Below are 14,992 nucleotides of genomic sequence, written 5' to 3' on the forward strand. Positions count from 1 at the left end.
TCAATGACTGGCTCTTATCTCTCTCAATGACTGGCTCTTATCTCTCTCTCAATGACTGGCTCTTATCTCTCTCAATGACTGGCTCTTATCTCTCTCAATGACTGGCTCTTATCTCTCTCAATGACTGGCTCTTATCTCTCTCAATGACTGGCTCTTATCTCTCTCAATGACTGGCTCTTATCTCTCTCAATGACTGGCTCTTATCTCTCTCAATGACTGGCTCTTATCTCTCTCAATGACTGGCTCTTATCTCTCTCTCAATGACTGGCTCTTATCTCTCTCAATGACTGGCTCTTATCTCTCTCTCAATGACTGGCTCTTATCTCTCTCAATGACTGGCTCTTATCTCTCTCAATGACTGGCTCTTATCTCTCTCAATGACTGGCTCTTATCTCTCTCAATGACTGGCTCTTATCTCTCTCAATGACTGGCTCTTATCTCTCTCAATGACTGGCTCTTATCTCTCTCAATGACTGGCTCTTATCTCTCTCAATGACTGGCTCTTATCTCTCTCAATGACTGGCTCTTATCTCTCTCAATGACTGGCTCTTATCTCTCTCAATGACTGGCTCTTATCTCTCTCAATGACTGGCTCTTATCTCTCTCAATGACTGGCTCTTATCTCTCTCAATGACTGGCTCTTATCTCTCTCAATGACTGGCTCTTATCTCTCTCAATGACTGGCTCTTATCTCTCTCAATGACTGGCTCTTATCTCTCTCAATGACTGGCTCTTATCTCTCTCAATGACTGGCTCTTATCTCTCTCAATGACTGGCTCTTATCTCTCTCAATGACTGGCTCTTATCTCTCTCAATGACTGGCTCTTATCTCTCTCAATGACTGGCTCTTATCTCTCTCAATGACTGGCTCTTATCTCTCTCAATGACTGGCTCTTATCTCTCTCAATGACTGGCTCTTATCTCTCTCAATGACTGGCTCTTATCTCTCTCAATGACTGGCTCTTATCTCTCTCAATGACTGGCTCTTATCTCTCTCTCAATGACTGGCTCTTATCTCTCTCAATGACTGGCTCTTATCTCTCTCAATGACTGGCTCTTATCTCTCTCTCAATGACTGGCTCTTATCTCTCTCAATGACTGGCTCTTATCTCTCTCAATGACTGGCTCTTATCTCTCTCAATGACTGGCTCTTATCTCTCTCAATGACTGGCTCTTATCTCTCTCAATGACTGGCTCTTATCTCTCTCTCAATGACTGGCTCTTATCTCTCTCAATGTACTCCTACTTGTACTCCTCCTCAGCCTGTGCCCAAGGTCAAGGGAGGAGGACACACGGGCCAGGATCTTCCACGTTGACCTCGCTCGTCGGGGTCACGACCTTAGACGACCCCCCCCTTCCTCTCTCCCTCCCCCGTGGTGATCCTAGTAGTACATTCTGCCACCTGGGGCTCTCACCTTCCCCAGGCTCCCCTCCTGTGGCTCTCACCCTTCCCCCAGGCTCCCCCTGTGGCTCTCACCTTTCCCAGGCTCCCCCTGTGGCTCTCACCCTTCCCCCAGGCTCCCCCCTGTGGCTCTCACCTTTCCCAGGCTCCCTCTGTGGCTCTCACCCTTCCCCAGGCTCCCCCTGTGGCTCTCACCTTCCCACAGGCTCCGCCTGTGGCTCTCACCTTCCCCAGGCTCCCCCTATGGCTCTCACCTTCCCCCAGGCTCCCCTGTGGCTCACACCTTCCCCAGGCTCCCCCTGTGGCTCTCACCTTCCCCAGGCTCCCCCTATGGCTCTCACTTTCCCCAGGCTCCCCCTGTGGCTCTCACCTTTCCTCAGGCTCCCCCTGTGGCTCTCACCTTTCCCAGGCTCCCCCTGTGGCTCTCACCTTCCCCCAGACTCCCCCTGTGGCTCTCACCTTCCCCAGGCTCCCCCTGTGGCTCTCACCTTCCCCCAGGCTCCGCCTGTGGCTCTCACCTTCCCCAGGCTCCCCCCCTGTGGCTCTCACCTTTCCCCAGGCTCCCCCTGTGGCTCTCACCTTCCCCAGGCTCCTCCTGTGGCTCTCACCTTCCCCCAGGCTCCCCCTGTGGCTCCCACCTTCCCCCAGGCTCCCCCTGTGGCTCTCACCTTCCCCAGGCTCTCCCCCTGTGACTCTCACCTTCCCCAGGCTCCCCTATGGCTCTCACCTTCCCCAGGCTCCCCCCCCCCTGTGGCTCCCACCTTCCCACAGGCTCCCCCCTGTGCCTCTCACCTTCCCCCAGGCTCCCCCCCTGTGGCTCCCCCTGTGACTCCCACCATCGTTGGAGACGCGAGAGCTCCCGCGTAGCCAGGGCACCGCGTGCGATGCCCGTAGTCGACGCCCTGATCTCAAATATTCTTATGATAATATTCCGTAATATTTCCCCGAAGATCGAGTCTGCGATACCTAGTCTCCGATCTCATTTGCCCCTCTGTGAGGTTTTCTGGTCAACGATTTAGCTCGGTACATTATCTGTGTCAACGATTTAGCTCGGTACATTATCTGTGTCAACGATTTAGCTCGGTACATTATCTGTGTCAATTTCGTGAGGGTTTGACGCCCTCACCGTTCCAAAGACCGTGGCATAGATGTTGGGGGGTGGGCATAGTACGGTGTGGATGTATTGTGTCTGTGGCCTTGCCTGTGACTGGGTCATTGCAGGTCAAATTAGATGGGATAGGAGTTAGACTGAAGTGGGGCCAAGTGGAACAGGAATGGAGGGGGTGTTGTGTTTGGGGTGTTAGAAAGACGAAAGTGGGGGTCAAGTGGAAGGAGTGGAGGGAGGGTGTTGTGTTTGGGGTGTTAGAAAGACGAAAGTGGGTGGTCATGTGGAAGGAGTGGAGGAGGGTTGTGTATGGGGTGTTAGAAAGACGAAAGTGGGGGGTCATGTGGAAGGAGTGGAGGAGGGTTGTGTATGGGGTGTTAGAAAGACGGGAGTGGGTGGTCATGTGGAAGGAGTGGAGGGAGGAGGGTTGTGTTTAGGGGTGTTAGAAAGACGGGAGTGGGTGATCATGTGGAAGGAGTGGAGGAGGGTTGTGTTTAGGGTGTTAGAAAGACGGAAGTGGGTGGTCATGTGGAAGGATAGGGTCAAGTTGTTGCTGGGTCACCACCCCTCGTGCCATGACCACCACTTCCCTCCTTCAGGGAAATATTGACCCCACCCCCATCTGCTGAGCTGACCTGTGCCACACTGGTCACGTGTGTCGTGATCTCTGTGTGGTCTTGACGCGTGGTGTTGTTGACCACTTGGGATGGAGTGCCTGGTGTCTGCTTGCTGATGGTGGTAGTAGTGGTAGTAGTAGTGGTAGTGGTAGTGGTGGTGGTAGTAGTAGTAGAAGTGGTAGTTTTCGCTTCCATCAGCTGCACTACAGAGAACCTTATGTGGAGAACTGTATCTCATTTTTTTCTGTGTTGTATTCAGTGGTGGATGGGTAGTGTGTGTGTGTGTGTGTGTGTGTGTGTGTGTGTGTGTGTGTGTGGCACTAGTACGGAGGCAGGAGGAGGCCCATGAGTGGCTGGCTGTTCCAGGAACGGTTCGTCACGGTTGTAAAGACGGTGGGAGGCAGCATGAGAGGCCAGGGCCTTGGGTCTGTTGACACAGGCCCTCCTCCTCCTCCTCCTCCTCCTCCCAGCTGTGCTCGGCCTCTGTGCTCTCCTCCCCCCTCTCACCCGTTCACCCCCGTAAACAAAAGGCGGAAAATTGGGAAGACTGATGCATGGTGGGTTGAGGTTGTGGGGAGAGAGAGAGAGAGAGAGAGAGAGAGAGAGAGAGAGAGAGAGAGAGAGAGAGAGAGAGAGAGAGAGAGAGAGTGGAGGATGGGTGGGGTGGAGGGAGGTGTTCTCCAAGAGGAAGAGTTAGGGAGGGTCGGAGGAGGAGAGAGTATTTTCCAGTCTTGTTTTATTTCATCCCTGGAGAGGACCCCAACCCCCTCCTCTCTCTCTCTCTCTCTCTCTCTCTCTCTCTCTCTCTCTCTCTCTCTCTCTCTCTCTCTCTCTCTCTCTCTCTCTCTCTCTCTCTCTCTCCTTCGAACTCTTGTTCTCGTCCAGCAACATGTGGAGCTGTGTGGCCCCCTCCTCTCTCTCTCTCTCTCTCTCTCTCTCTCTCTCTCTCTCTCTCTCTCTCTCTCTCTCTCTCTCTCCTCCCCCTCACAGTGAGTCATTTTGCAAAGCTGGGGGGCGTCCCCAACCCCCGGAGGCTGGCCAAAGAGCGAAGGGCTCCTCCCTTCTGAAGGGCTGTCTTGCCCTAAGACCATCAGACCCCCCTCCCAGAATATCTCACCACAGACTGGAGAGAACCTCCACCAATCTTTGAGCCATGGTGTATATACGCTATCTTCCAAGAGAGATTATATGTACCTGAAGACGTTGTATACTTCTGCTGTATATGATCAAAGATTACCCCAGACGTCGAGCGGTAAATGACAGGTAAGTAGATAGTCCACACAAGAGCTGCGGGGGGGTGTCCTCGTTGCTTGAGCAGCGGTGCTGGTGGAAGACGCTGGTCACGACGCGAAGAAAAGAAATCTGTAGCCGTTCAGTCTTGGACGTGTGTGTCTGTGTGTATGTGTGTGTGTGTGTGTGTGTGTGTGTGTGTGTGTGTGTAGCTGGTGCCCTGTGTGGCTCAGGCGAGGCGGGGGAGTACCGGTGGTAGTGTGTGAGGCAGGTCAGCTGCTGCTGCTGCTTTATGAAGGCTTGACGTGGGGGAGGTGGAGGTCAGACACGGCAGGCGGCGGCTGCTGCTGTGGGAGGCTCTCCGCTGGAAATAGTTTGGTGGAGCCGCTGGGCTCGGTGCGACACGAGGCCAGAATAAAAGATTGGCGAGTAGAGTCCGTCCCCGGGAGGCGGGCCTGATATGGCTCGACTCTCTGAGAGGGTTGTACGCTAACCAGGGAACGATTGTTCATGCTCCCGAGCCGCAGAGAGCTCGGCCAGGTCACCTCTGGTGTGATGAAAGGTGAGGGAGAGGAAGAGTTTTATTAGAGTGATATATTCGTGGAGAGGGGAGGCCGAGTCTAGTGGCAGCCACTGTTGGTGACGTGGGAGGAGCACTCTGGAGGGTGAGGGTGTGGAGTGAGGGAGGGAGGGAGGACATGGACGTGACACGGCAACAGCTGCTCAGGCATGACAGCGGCGTTAAAGCTTGGCCTCGTAGACCGCCAGAGGAGGGGGGGAATCCCCTGCCACACTGCAACAACTCTCGGTGACGCAGTCCTGACGTACACCAGCGTCGCAGCTGACTCTGTAAGATACGCTTGCGACGCAGCTAACATCGGGACATACACCAGCGTCGTAGCTAACACTGGCACGTACAATAGCGATGCAGCTAACACCGCGACGCGACGTAGGATGAATATGCCAGGAAGTAATGATGAAAGGGACGATGTTTGTCGGTAAAGAGTTGACAAGTAGCGGGTAGATCGTCCAGGCTAACACAGGGGCCAGTTGACGGAGTGACTTCCACCACAACACTGAGCGTCAGGTCAGCAGCATCTGGAGAGACACTGAACTCTACATGTGAGGAGAGGGAGGTTGGGGTTGTGAGCCAGGTCATGCAACAGGAGGAGGAGGAGGAGGACGTGTGTAGCTCTTCCATAAGATGCTGTCAGGGAAGATGAGGGATACTGATACACAAGACCAGCTGAGGGAGACGTGTTCACTGTGAGGGCAGACGTGAGAGATGAGTGGGCTCGAGGAGAGGCAGAGACAGGCGCAGGAAAAGAGGAACAGTTGGCCATGAAACATTGTTGCTTCTGTCGTAAAGAAACTGTCACTAGATATTGTTTTCTTCATGAGAAACGGCTGTCATCTGTTTCCCAATCGCTGGAAGTGCCAAGTCTTTATTCTTTTCCCCTGTATGGAGTCGCCTTAGCATCAGGGCTAAGGGTCATTATACCGTAGCGTATAGAGGCCAGAGGAGCGTAGTTATAGGAGATATTGAGTGTCATTACTGCCTTCATTTCCATAGCAGTTAATGTCTTCATGTATGTATTGAGGAAAGCTTATTAGTTTTCACGGAAAAAGTATCATGGGGCTAAGAAGGAGCCCCAGGGAACCCCACCATATACCAGACACTTTTCAAACTGATCCAGCCACCATAGATGCCACAGGTCCATGATTAGGGAAGGCTATATGGAGGAGGTCAAGCGAGAAGAACCTGATGCCAAAGTTCGTCGAAGGATTTTGAGGTATGGGTGACCAAAGAAAACCATTTGGGAATATAGATGAACCATTTTATCGAGAGCAGGAGACAGAGCAACGAGCGAGGGAAGAATTGTGTATTACAAGACCAGTAGGGGATGTCATCACCTGGTTCCTTAGTGTGTGGGGGAGAGGCAGTATAGCGGCCCCCTTGGAGTGAGAGTAGTGCCGGACAGAGGTGATTTTATCTATAAAGACCCATCAAATGATAGCTATATCTTCATAGATACGGGTGGAGTGATCCAACTGGAATGTGTAAGATGCATTCTACATTGTCTTTCCCACTACGATACGGCCATGTGGGTTACAATTTTTTTTTTTCTTTTAAATGCGGGAAATAAAAACACAATCCATTCATTTCCCGCCAGAACATGGCGGACACGTCGTCTATTTACTCTTGTGGGGGGAGGGGAAGGGGGAAGGAGAGCCCTCCTCCTCCTGCTGGGTCACGGCAGCCGAGCAAACATTGTCGGATTAATCCGGAATCTATTTTGGACTTATCGATCGTGTTAAGTGCTTAGCGAGTCCTTTCACAGACTTTAAACACAGCTTAATGAACGAACCAGAGCGGCGGCTTCTCCTCCCCTCCCCTCCCATACCCTACCCTTCTCTACCCTACCCTACCCTACCCCCCCACAACACCCTGACAGAGGCAGGGTGTTCTGCCAGGGTGCAGCGGTTCTACACCCTAGACACAGGTGTGCACTTTGAAGGTACGGGAGATGTGCACCGTGGAGATATAATCGGTGTATACACCATACACACACACACACACACACACACACACACACACGCGCGCGCGCGCGCGAGAGAGAGAGAGAGAGAGAGAGAGAGAGAGAGAGAGAGAGAGAGAGAGAGAGAGAGAGAGGGAGAGACATCATGGTTAAGGAAAGGATGTCTTGTATAGCTAGCTTCCTAGTGTTCCACGAGAGAGGGAGCTCAGTCCTGGACAAACTGGAAAGCTGGGTGGACTGTGTGTATCTGGGGTATCAGAAAGCTTTCGGCACTGTACCGCAAGGGAGGCTAACTAAGATGCTGGATCACCAGGGAGGTATAAGGGTGAACCTCCTTCGCGTGGGAGGGAACAAAGGACGCGTGTTGGAGTAGCTATTTCCAGATGGGTTGAGGTGCCCAGCGGAGTGCCTCAGGGGTCGGTTTTGGGACCATTACGCTTCTCGGTCTGTGTCTATGACTTATCAGAAGATAATGGAGTCCAACCTAATTATGTTTTCAGGTGATGGAAAGGTCACGAGGGAAGTGAAAAAGCGAGGAGGACTGCATCATATTACAAAGGAGATCTCAAGAGACTCCAAAGTTGGTCTGAAACGTGGATGATGCAATTCAGCCGTGGAAATGTAAAGCAGTGAGGGGGGGGCGAGACAAAGCGAAAGACTGCCTCAAGTCTAAGTACTGTGTAACAGGGAATAGACTTCAGAAACCTGTGTGTGTGTGTGTGTGGGTGAGGACTTTGGGAGTCGACATGGTCCCTAACCTGTCGCCAGAGTCCCATACTACGAGACCAGTTCAGGAGACAGACTGTCTACCAGCGGCAGATATTCGAGCAGCCTTCAAGTCTGTGGATGAAAAAAAATATTCAGCAAAGCTGTTCATATCCTGCGTAAGACCCAAACTGGAATATGCTTCCGTCACCGCACTTAAAGAAGTGGAAAGAGCTAATAGAGAAGTTGGCTTTGAATTTCCCTACCTGTGAAGAGAGAGGAGGGAGGGGTGACTTGATCACAACATCTAAGCTTTTTTAAAACATACCGGTGAGTCTGAGATCATGTGAGCAGTTCCTCCAGAGATGTAAGGATAGAGGAACCAGAAGGACATAACATGAAAAGGTTTGTTAAAAAGGATGTAAAGAAATACTTCTACAACGTAGGACTGGTGGATGAACACAAGGGAATGACTGAGGACATGGTTAATGCAGACACCACACAGGAATGGAAAAAGGTTGTGTGATAGTGGGAGATGCTCAAGATGTGGGGCCCCACGAGTGTCACACACACACACACACACACACACACACACACCCATTTGTTTGCCGTTTCCCGCGTAACGAGGTAGCGCCAGGAACAGACGAAGAATGGCTCACATCGACCCTCTCGCTGTCATGTGTAATGCACCGCAACCAGTCCCCCTCCCAACCACATCCCCTCCCACACTTACAGACGTCCCAGTGGTCCCCCCCCCCCCCCCCACTGACCGCTCCATCTCCCCTGGTTCAACCCACCTCCCCTCTCTCTCTCTCTCTCTCTCTCTCTCTCTCTCTCTCTCTCTCTCTCTCTCTCTCTCTCTGGCAACGCAATGAACAGACACTTCAGTGGCTGTCAGGTGTCACTCCTTTGGCCCATGTAGCTGTTTCCTCCTCTGCCCCACCCTACTGCTGGCATCCAGACATCTCGCACTGGACAACGCGTGGCTCTCGATTTTGCTGCGGTGAACGCTACGTGCTGGTACTACCTGTTGGCAAAATTATATATATTATTTTTTCTTTTTTTTCGTGAACAATCGCAAGTACTCTCTCTCTCTCTCTCTCTCTCTCTCTCTCTCTCTCTCTCTCTCTCTCTCTCTCTCTCTCTCTCTCCTCCACCAGTACCACAGCCCCCGTCAGCCACCGGGGGGACTCTCCTCCCATGACGTGGCGGGCGGCGTGGGAGGGGCCTGGCGTGTGACGTCATGACGTATGGGCGGGGCTTGAGTTATGACCTCATATCATAGAAGCCTCTGGGCCCGAGGCGTGACGTCATTGAATATAGGGAGGAGGGGGGGGACGGACACAAGTCATAAACGTCAACAAATTCGGAGCTGCCGTTCACCCCGAGACGTTAGATAAAGTTAGGTTAGGTTAGGTTAGGTTGGGGTTAGATGGGGTTAGGTTAGGTTAGGTTAGGTTAGGTTAGATGGGGTTAGGTTAGGTTAGGTTGGGGTTAGATGGGGTTAGGTTAGGTTGGGGTTAGATGGGGTTAGGTTAGGTTAGGTTGGGGTTAGATGGGGTTAGGCTAGGTTAGATTATGGTTAGATTAAGTTAGGTTAGGTTGGGGTTAGATTAAGTTAGGTTAGGTTGGGGTTAGATTAAGTTAGGTTAGGTTGGGGTTAGATTAAGTTAGGTTAGGTTGGGGTTAGATTAAGTTAGGTTAGGTTGGGGTTAGATTAAGTTAGGTTAGGTTGGGGTTAGATTAAGTTAGGTTAGGTTGGGGTTAGATGGCGTTAGGTTAGGTTAAGTTGGGGGTTATATTAGGTTGGGTGTTAAATTAGGTTAGGTTGGTTAGATTAGGTTAGGTTAGTTTGAGGGGTTAGGTTAGGTTAGGTTGGTTGGTTAGATTAGGTTAGGTTAGTTTGAGGGGTTAGGTTAGGTTAGTTTGAGGGGTTAGGTTAGATTGAGGGGTTAGATTAGGTTAGGTTAGTGTGAGGGGTTAGGTTAGGTTGGTTGGTTAGATTAGGTTAGGTTAGTTTGAGGGGTTAGGTTAGGTTAGGTTGGTTGGTTAGATTAGGTTAGGTTAGTTTGAGGGGTTAGGTTAGATTGGGGGGTTAGATTAGGTTAGGTTAGTTTGAGGGGTTAGGTTAGATTGAGGGGTTAGATTAGGTTAGGTTAGGTTGGAGGTTGAATTGGGTTAGGTTGGAGGTTGAATTAGGTTAGGTTGGGGGTTAGATTAGGTTAGGTTAGTTTGAGGGGTTAGGTTAGATTGAGGGGTTAGATTAGGTTAGGTTAGTTTGAGGGGTTAGGTTAGATTGAGGGGTTAGGTTAGGTTAGGTGGGGGTTGGGGGTTAGATTAGGTAAAGCCTGTTGATATTGACCTTTGTGAACATCAAGGTAGACATAGCAGTGTTCGACTTTATTTATGATAATAAAAACATTTTTTTTTCGTATATTTCCCCACTTCAGAACATGACCTGGGATAATGTAAACACAGGTCATGTGATGAGTGGCTCATGAGTATTGCAAGGGTCAGGAGAATGCCACCATGACCTGGTATGGGAGGGTTAGGAGAGTGCCACCATGACCTGGTATGGGAGGGTTAGGAGAGTACCACCATGACCTGGTATGGGAGGGTTAGGAGAGTGCCACCATGACCTGGTATGGGAAGGTCAGGAGAATGCCACCATGACCTGGTATGGGAGGGTTAGGAGAGTGCCACCATGACCTGGTATGGGAGGGTTAGGAGAGTGCCACCATGACCTGGTATGGGAGGGTCAGGAGAATGCCACCATGACCTGGTATGGGAGGGTTAGGAGAGTGCCACCATGACCTGGTATGGGAGGGTTAGGAGAGTGCCACCATGACCTGGTTTGGGAGGGTTAGGAGAGTGCCACCATGACCTGGTATGGGAGGGTTAGGAGAGTGCCACCATGACCTGGTATGGGAGGGTTAGGAGAGTGCCACCATGACCTGGTATGGGAGGGTTAGGAGAGTGCCACCATGACCTGGTATGGGAGGGTTAGGAGAATGCCACCATGACCTGGTATGGGAGGGTTAGGAGAGTGCCACCATGACCTGGTATGGGGAGGGTCAGGAGAATGCCTCGGTGACCTAATATAGCAAAAGTTCTATCCTCATCCAATCAGCGGAAGAAAACGCTCATCTCTCCTGCTGAACACAGTTGCCAGCAGCCTGGACCAGGGACGGACCAGCCCCGGTCCACCACTGGTCCAGGATGGTGCTAAGCTTCCCCTAACCTTTCCCCACCTGAGGGGACACAACACACACACACACACACACACACACACACACACACACACACACACACACACACACACACACACACACACACAAGGGGGACAACCCACTCCTCTGATACTTCCCTGTTTTAGGTATATAACCGAGGGAGGATTGGGTTCTCTCCCTTAAAGTCTCCCTGGTGGTGGAGGGCGACAATGGGAGGTGGAGGACGACAGTGGGAGGTGGAGGACGACAATAGAAGGTGGAGGACGACAATAGAAGGTGGAGGACGACAATAGAAGGTGGAGGACGACAGTGGGAGGTGGACGACAGTGGGAGGTGGAGGACGACAATAGAAGGTGGAGGACGACAATAGAAGGTGGAGGACGACAGTGGGAGGTGGAGGACGACAATAGAAGGTGGAGGACGACAATAGAAGGTGGAGGACGACAATGCGAGGTAGAGGGGGACAAGTGGAGGAGGGGGGAGGGGACACGTGGAGAGAGAGGAGAAGAAAGGTAGGTGGAGGACGACAAGTGGAGGTAGAGGACGACATGGAGAAGTGGATGACGGCGGTGGGGAGGTGGACGACAAAGGGAGGAGAAGGACGACAAGTGAAGTGGAGCAGGACGACCCAGGAGAGGTGGAACACGACACATGGAGGTTGGAGGGGGGGGGGGGGGGTAGCAGAAGATCACACGGTGGAGTGTGAGAGGAAAGAGGGGAAGGTGTGTGTGTGGGGGTGGGGGGAGGGGAAGAAGAAGAGGAGGAGGAGGGAAGGAAGGGGAGGGGAGGGAAGGTGTGTGTGTGTGGGGGTGGGGGGAGGGGAAGAAGAAGAGGAGGAGGAGGGAAGGAAGGGGAGGGGAGGGAAGGTGTGTGTGTGTGTGTGGTGTGTGGAGGAGTCTGGGAAAGGGGGGGGAGAGAGAGTTGGAGGGTGGTGGTGGTGGTGGTGCTTTGGGGAAGAGGGGAAGGGGTGGGAGGAGAGGGGTGAGGAGAGGGGAGGACGAGAAAGGGGAACAACCGTAAGAGCTCACCACCACCACCACCACCAGCGGCGGCGGCGGCGGCGGCGGTGGAGCCTCGTATGGCGGCCGCCTGCTGCTGCTGGTGCTGCGCCGACCATGGTACTCAGGTAGCCCCAGGCAGCCTCACGATTGAGGTCGGGGGAAGGAGGAGGCTGAGGTGAGGGAAGGAGGAGGTGGTGAAGGAGGAGGCTGAGGTGAGGGAAGGAGGAGGTGGTGAAGGAGGAGGCTGAGGTGAGGGAAGGAGGAGAGAGCAGGTCAGGACAAGATTAACCTCCACAGTTGGGAGGGGAGGAAGAAGAGATGTTAATGTTAAACATGAGGGAGGGGAGAAGGAAGAGGAGGAGGAGGAGGGCGCCCTCCGCCTCCCTCCTGGTCTCTAGAGGTGTAACACAAGGTGTGGTGGTGGTGTGGGCTGCAGGTCTTCCAGAACGGAGGGGCAGGTGACTCCAGGGAGAAGGAGGGAGGGATGCGACACACGATTCCTCTCCCTGGAGTGAGGATTCCCTTTACGTTTGTCCTTATTGTCCTTGGTGGTGGTGAGGGAGAGAGGGAGGGAGGGAGGTCCTAAGTCTAGTATAAAGCTGAGGGTGAGGAAGGCTAGATGGAGGGCCAGGGAGGGAGGGAGGGATGGCGCGGCGCGGCGGCGGAGTGCGATGGCGACGTGTGGCAACCCGGGTGTGCGGCCCAGGCAGGTAGAGAGGCGGCGGGCCCACCAGGTGCCACTGCGACTCCGTCAGGCACACACCCGCTCGCGCGACCCTCCGCTCTACCGACCTCCGACGCACCTGCAGGACCTTCCGTGCCGCCAGGTAGGTCACCAGAGACCCCCGCCGCCCGCTCACCTGACCCGCCGGGGCACCAGGCACCAGTCCTGGCCGCTAGGACCAGGGCGTCGCTACGTGGGAGCCAGGTAGGGGAGGCGAGATCCTCGTCTCCCCCTCCCCTCACTCCCTGGCTACGTGCTCCCCTCTGCCTGGGAATCTAAGGCCAGAGGAAAGCCCAGCTGGACCCTAGTGGACAGATCAGGGGCCCCCAGCTCGATCCTAGTGGACAGATCAGGGCCCCCCCAAGCCGCTGGCCCCCCACTGGCAAGAGGAGGAGGGCCTCCCCTCCAAACCCAGCCCTTAGTGTTCAGTTCAGCGTGGGTCGAGTGCGACTAAAGCTCTCTCTCTCTCTCTCTCTCTCTCTCTCTCTCTCTCTCTCTCTCTCTCTCTCTCTCTCTCTCTCTCTCTCTGGACGCGATCGGTGGCGCCGTGCCACGGGCGGCGGGCGGGTGTCGATCGAGGGAGCTGGACTCGTGTGGTGGGCAAAGCCTCACACCGCAGCCGCCAGTGGCCCCGTGGGAGAGGACCCTGAAGGGGGGAGGGGGGGCGAGGGGGGGTGGTGGTGTGGCGGGGGGGGGGGGGTTGGAGTGGGGGGGGTGGGGATGGTCCGCTAGTGCCGGACGCAGTGCCAACCACCTGTTACTGGACCCACTCCCAGACCCCCAACCACACCACACCACACCAACAACAGGTAGTCGAGACCAACAGGTAGTTGGAGAAGGGGGGAAGGGGGTTAGGGAAAGGGGGGGTCTTGGTGGTGGTGGTGAGGACCAACCACCACCAGGTGCGTCTTGTGGAAAAAAAAAACAGGAGGAGGAGGAGGAGGTGGCTAACGGAACGAAGAGACAAACCCAGAGGACACACACACACGGAGCGAGAGTTGAGGAGGAAACAACAGGTGTCAGGACCGAACACGAACACACACACACACATACACAATGTGTGTTGTAAATAGACGACGTAGTCCAAAACGTACGTAAGTCCACGGACGTAACGGAAGACCAACAGGTACATCAGACCACGACCAGATTATCGACCCAGACCAGCATACAGTCGATGGGACGAACGGGTACATGTGGAGGACCAGAAGACAGTAGAAAAATAACCTCAAACACAACTGGGTGTTAAGACGGTCCTTGCAGGTGTGCCCGGGTCACCTTCCCTACACTGAGGTGCATCAGGGAGGCAGGAGTGAACCCCTCACTTGTGAATGATGTGAGGTGTGAGGCCGCTATAGTGGTGTGGTGTGAGGCGCCTGGTGTGGTGGTGGATGGGTGTGGTGTGAGGCACCTGGTGTACTAGTATGTAGGTAGTGTGAGGCACATAGTGTACTGGTAGGTAGGTGGTGTGAGGCACCTGGTGTGCTAGTATGTAGGTGGTGTGAGGTACCTAGTGTGCTGGTAGGTAGGTGGTGTGAGGCACCTGGTGTGCTAGTATGTAGGTAGTGTGAGGTACCTAGTGTGCTGGTAGGTAGGTGGTGTGAGGTACCTAGTGTGGTTTGTTGGGAAGGTAGATGGTCTGCAGCACCTAGTGTGATATAAAGGTAGGTGGTCTGCAGCACCTAGTGTGGTGGTAGATATGTGGTCTGCAGTACCTAGTGTGGTGGTAGATATGTGGTCTGCAGCACCTAGTGTGGTGGTAGATATGTGGTCTGCAGCACCTAGTGTGATGTAAGTGGTCTTCAGTACCTAGTGTGGTGTGGTGATAGGTAGGTAGGTGGTCTGCAGCTCCAAGTGTGGTGTAGGGACAATTAGATGGTCTGCATCACCTCGTGTGGTGTTGTGGTTAGTTAGGTAGGTGGTCTGTTGTGATGTAGGGGCAGCTAGATGGTCTGCAGTACCTAGTGTGGTATTGTGGTAGGTAGGTGGTCTGCGGAACCTAGAGTGGGGCCAGATAGGTGGTCACCGGCACCTAGTGTTAGGGCAGGTAGATGGTCTGTAGCACCTATTGTGGTATGAGGGTGATTAGGTGATCTGCATCACCTACTGTATGGGCAGGTAGGTGATCTGTCGCACCTAATGTGGGGGAGGTAGGTGGTCTGCAGCACTTGTTGTGATGGGATGCCGGTAGGTGGAGTGTGGGAGCAAATAGGTGGTCTGCAGCACCTGGTGTGGGGCCAGGTAGGTGGTATGCAGCACCTATTGTTGTACGGGGCAGGTGAGTGGTCTGCAGCACCTAGTGTTGTACGGGGCAGGCAGGTGGTCTGCAGCACGTAGTGTGGTGGAGGGAAGGAGGTGGTCTGCAGCACCTAGTGTCGTATAGAGCAGGTAGGTGGTCTGCAGCACTTAGTGTGGTACGCGGGAAGGCAGGTGGTCTGCAG

General features: G+C 53.7%; 1 protein-coding gene across 12 annotated transcripts in view; it reads left to right on the top strand.

Annotated features, from left to right (window-relative positions):
* The window catches only part of rsh (Rap GTPase activating protein radish), a 142,177-nt gene that overhangs the window by 16,968 nt on the left and 110,217 nt on the right, over nucleotides 1-14,992 (top strand). For 11 of the 12 annotated variants that reach the window (XR_011716977.1, XR_011716978.1, XR_011716976.1 and 8 more), the window contains exon 1: nucleotides 12,531-12,657. The exons of the other annotated variant lie outside the window; for it this stretch is intronic. The gene's annotated coding sequence lies outside the window, so the exon portion shown is untranslated. Of the gene's footprint in view, nucleotides 1-12,530; nucleotides 12,658-14,992 lie in introns of those variants that run through there. 12 annotated transcript variants of the gene reach the window in all.

Source organism: Panulirus ornatus, chromosome 58 (genome assembly GCF_036320965.1).
Source record: "Panulirus ornatus isolate Po-2019 chromosome 58, ASM3632096v1, whole genome shotgun sequence".
Classification (NCBI taxonomy): Eukaryota; Metazoa; Arthropoda; class Malacostraca; order Decapoda; family Palinuridae; genus Panulirus; species Panulirus ornatus.